Source organism: Gymnodraco acuticeps, unplaced genomic scaffold (assembly GCF_902827175.1).
Source record: "Gymnodraco acuticeps unplaced genomic scaffold, fGymAcu1.1, whole genome shotgun sequence".
Taxonomy (NCBI): Eukaryota; Metazoa; Chordata; class Actinopteri; order Perciformes; family Bathydraconidae; genus Gymnodraco; species Gymnodraco acuticeps.
The window spans coordinates 509,903-514,902 of NW_022990747.1; the positions used below are offsets into that span (position 1 = coordinate 509,903).

General features: G+C 40.2%; 1 protein-coding gene across 1 annotated transcript in view; it reads left to right on the forward strand.

The window, feature by feature from the left end:
* Positions 1–5,000, forward strand: part of nfatc3a (nuclear factor of activated T cells 3a) — a 58,622-nt gene that overhangs the window by 22,820 nt on the left and 30,802 nt on the right. The gene's annotated exons all lie outside the window — the stretch shown is intronic.

The window sequence follows — 5,000 nt, forward strand, 5'->3', positions numbered from 1 at the left end:
TCCTGTGCATGACCCTTTTTAGTTTCAACAGCGGCTGACTTCAGACGGCAGTTTGGTTCCCCTGTCTGTTTCAGTCCTTTACTCTTATGCACTATTTACAACAAGATAATCTTTTAAAAATACCAAAACAATCCAAAGCTGTGGACACAATATTTCCTGAAACAACATGGAAGCCCAAATGCCTGCCATTTGTTGCTTTAGAAACTCTATGCCCTCATGCAGTCTCCTTGAAGGCCAATCATTAACTGTTTCAACCTCAGTTGCACCAAGATTCTATCCTGCCATATGTGACGATGCATAATTTAGCTGTCAAATGGTTTCAACCGAGCGTTTGCCACGCTTGCCCTCATTCCTCTTCCCCAGAGGGAATTGTTATAGCACTGCAGTCGGCTTAACCGTGTGTGAAAGCTGCAGACCCTACGTTTCCTGTGTTAGGGTCATTTGTTTTATGTTATTATAGGAATTAGTTTGTGTTGGGCTAAATCTTGACCGAGATAAGAATCTAAAGCAGATCCAATAACGGTTAATCACATGTAAGGTCAAGCAGGGAAACTCAGATGATAAGCCTCGAGAAATGAAGTTTACTACCACTTTTAGTAGATGAGCTTGGTTTACTAAACCCTTTGTTCTTGATGGATAAATTGCCATACAATAAATCTTGTATTACATTTTTTATTATAGATGCCTTGACCTGTATACCTGTACTGTAAAGTTACAAAAAGTGAGTCACATATTTTATCTTAAGCAGTTTGTTGCTACTACCAGTGCTGGAAATGAAAGATCTTTCAAAATCACAACGGCAAACTGCAATGTGTAGTCGCAGACAGAGAGTAGACAAAGCGAGAGCCCAAACAAACTACCTTTGCATATCATGAGCAGCGATTTGCTGAGCCATGTGAGAGGAAATGATCGGGTGAATGAGTTCTGTGAGGGAGGATAGGGCAAGTGAGTTTAATTGATCATAATTGTTGGGTTGTATCTGAGGTTAAACTTAAGCAAAACCTCATTCTGTATTCACCTGCTATCTATATACTGCTCCACTCTTTCTAGTGTAGTTGCTGTTCATTATTTTATTACCGCAAAATGTATATTTTGATGCCCTGCTGTAAATTGCTAACTAAGATTTTCAATATTGTTAATTCATAGTAACTCCCTTATACTTTACAGAAAACCTAAAGCTCTAGCTACGTTTCACGATAGACTTACAATAAACCGCCTATGGGCACTTTTTGTAGTTTAGACAATATTAAAAAATAGACGAACATAAAATGAACAGCCGGCTCGTGATAGAATCAGCACTTGTCCAGCAGGTCTAACGTTCAGTCTGTGTTTACTAAACACCCAGTCCTCTATTGTTGGTCTTCTTAGCCTTTTTTGATGCTCTGTGCAAGGTCATTTCCTTACCCTGTGACGTCCTTTTTTTCACACAAAAATTATTTTGTGTGATGTATTCATGTTTGAGCAACAGAATAGCATTTTCTTTGAGAGCTAGATACATGATCAGACTTATGTTAAATAAACAAAAACCTTCAACAAGGATAAACAACAACAAAGAAAGTGCATTATTGGAGGGAATGTCAAAGTCATTTGACTCAGTATATGTTGGACGTAGAAGGCTAGACCACCTGAAACCATTAACAAGCTCACACATATCATGTTCCCAGGTGCAATGTAGGTGTGAAGCCAGCTATTCCCTCAAGGCCCAGTGACAGGTGTCGACGTGTGTGATCGCAGCTTCTCTAGCACAGAGTTCGAATACATAGATTGGACAGTTTGGACTATATTTCCGATAAGTCCGAAATGAGCAATTAGACGGGCAACATTGGGAAGGAGCCTTCCCTTGTTATAATGACAAACATTGATTTATATATGGTAGATAGAGATACGTTACTGATACAACAGCAGCTGCCCTTTCTAAAGATTGTACTCCTACCACCTCTCATTCCCCTCGGGTCTGGACTCTGGTGGTGTGATGTCACCAGATGACGGCATAGCTGCCATCTGGTGACATGGTGATGACTTCCTTTTGAGGCCACGCCGTTGCCTAGATCAATGCACCACTGAGCTGCTGTATCAACAGAAACAGGCAGTGGTTGAAGAAGGAGCTGTGGGCTGGTGTTGTTCACATGTGTTTCAAATCAAATAAATGTTGTGTTGTGAGTTACTATGATGTATTCTCAATGCTTTGCTAATGCTAAATCCTTCTTGTATTCATCATCAGGCTATTAACTGTTTCAGTGTCTGTTGTTGGTCTTGAGTTACATTTGATTTCTTTCTCTAGCCTGTTTGAGGTCGGCAAAGACATTTGTGTTTTGGGATAAAACAATACACATTTTGTGAAGGTGAAGCCCACGTAGCAATTTTTATACATTTGTGAGTTTCTGAAGAAATGTATGGCTGAAAGCAAATAGAAACATGTTTGAAACCTTATATTTAATTTGTTCCATTCATCTAGAGATTCCACGTGGAGTTTGAAAGCTTGATGACAGTTCTTTGGCATCATGTGACCTGAACAAGTTTCCTCGTGTTCTGAATTCCCTAACTGGAATGCTTAAAAGTCTTTTTTTTAATCATTTTGGAAAGTATACTGAATGGGTGGCCACGTTGCTGTCTAAATCATCTTTGTGGAGTTAAAACGGCATTGTGTCCATTGCATGTCTGTCACAGAAAGCAGCTGCTTGATATGATTGGACCCACACACTCCTTGCATCTGCTTGCAGTGTCTTCCTGATTTGGAAGGACCTCATTAGTGGTGTCAGGTAGTCTCTGTTTGCAGTTTTGAGAGGTGTGTGTACTCTACTTTGAAGCTCAAACCACTCTCTCTAAACAGGTGAAGTACCGGCTTCAATTCCTGTCTCGCAGTAACATAATCTGGCATTAGCAAACAGACGAGTGAAGGTTTTGTTGAGAAACTCAAAGATGCTTCAATCCTGCCATGAAAGCACCAATACCTGGTTTTATAGACTTGAATCGCTCCATCATCTCGAGGTGGGAGTCCCAGCAGGTGGTTCTGATCAGATTCTGAGGCTACAGGCTTGTTGTCTTTGAGTTGTGTTTGTGGCCAAGTGTTGACATCTGATCATTTGTATAAAGTTAATTATGAAAAGCTTTTGATTTTTTGCATTTAAGGGGTAGGGTTAGGGTTTACAACTGATTTTGAAATGACTATAGAATGGTTTACAAAGATACTTTACATTAGTTACTTTAAAATGTTCTTTAAGTTTCTGTTTTGGTATCTCCTAGCTTCATTATCCAGTGGCTGCAGCAGTAGTTACCCTTACCTCTCACCCAGTGGCTCTTATCCAGATTTCTCAGGGAGAATGGCCGTGTGAATCTTTTCAGGGCGCCTGTGTAGAATTTAATGGCTCAGTTGAGAAGCAGTTTTAGGTCAGTGATTTCTAACCTGTGGTTTTGGGCCCCAGGCGCAGGATGTAGGGGTTGTTAAAAAATGTAGCCACAGAAAATAAGCGGCAAATTAGCCACTGAGGAGATCCTTTTGCAGAGTCAGAAATATCACAATTTAGTTGAATTTGCTTATTATTATACTCAACAAGCTGGTGTTGTGAGCTGGTACTTGGTGTGTACCCGACCATGTAAACCTTTCTGTAACATTGAACGGAACAGAGTGACTAAGTGTGCATTACATTTAAGAGTTGTCATACCTTTTGATTCGAAATAACTAAATTGTGCTCTGACATGAGGCTGCAGAGTCTGACTTCTTTTGAAAATAAGAAAGGATTAAAAAAGAAGTGTGGACCAGCTGTTGACCGGGGATCTAAAGAGAGACGGGTGTTCTAAAGGCAATGGTCAAAGCAGTCAGCTCCTTTTCTGTCTGTCTGTACAGTAGCCAGACAAACAAAGGCCACAAAGCGTGACAGAGTTTACATTGCATTGTTATGACAGACATGATTCAGACATGATTCATGATTCTCTGAGGAATGCTTTGTGTTTCTGTGCAAAAGCTGACACTCAGAGCTAATGAAATCACAGTGTAGCTTTGTAAAGTAAGACCAATTACCACCTCTTCAAAGACATGTTTTACAGAGTCAAGATACATTTGAAAAATGAGCAATCTTCTGCTTTACATTAACATTCTACTTAAAACAAACATCGCGGTTTTGATAATGAAGTTCAAATGTTAACAACACTTTGAAAGTTACTTTGAAAAGATCCTTATGGTTCCACATTTCTTTTGATATGATTGACCACCGGATCATCTCAGTGATTGTGCATTGAAGGAAGGCTACGTGTGTGCCTGCCTGGCTGTTTTAGCCATTCCTCCGGGGCTAGCTGCAGACCATAATCGGTACACCTGTTGCTAGGAGACATATAAGTCCAAAGCCTCTCTGGCTTGCTGAGTATCCTTGTGCGTATTTAAACAGCCTAATTGAGTGCTGGTGCACCCACACAAATATAAGGAGCCCCTCTGGTATTACCTGCTGCTTCACATTGAGGCAGGCAGACACAACAGAGAAAAGGCTGTCAGATACAGTGAAGAAACACACCTTCACAGGACTATACTTTATTACACCTGTCTTAAAGAAAACAGGCCCTGTGTCAAATCCACAGGGCCTCACTTAACACATCTGAGTGTAGCTGTGGTGTCTGGTAACAAGGATATTCAAAAGAATATGTCTTGTGTGTCTTATATCTTCATTGGCTTGGATGTATTAAATGATTCTAATTCCAGCACTTGAATGCAAAGCCATGAACCCATTGATGTCTGTTCCAGTCATGCACTTAACCCTTCCCTCATCCAGCACCAGTCACTTTTCTGCCCATCTCCGCTGCTACTGCACTGAAACTGTACTTTGAACATTTTAAATATATTATTAACATTTTAAATTGTATACCCCGTTTATCTAGGCCCTTTTTGTTTTGTTTTATGTATGTCACACTGTGGGACTGCTGGAAACGGTATCTCGAGATTTCTGGATGTATAACACATATAAAGCTGACTTTGAACTTATTTTTGAACTTACTTCTTCTTCTGCCTTTCC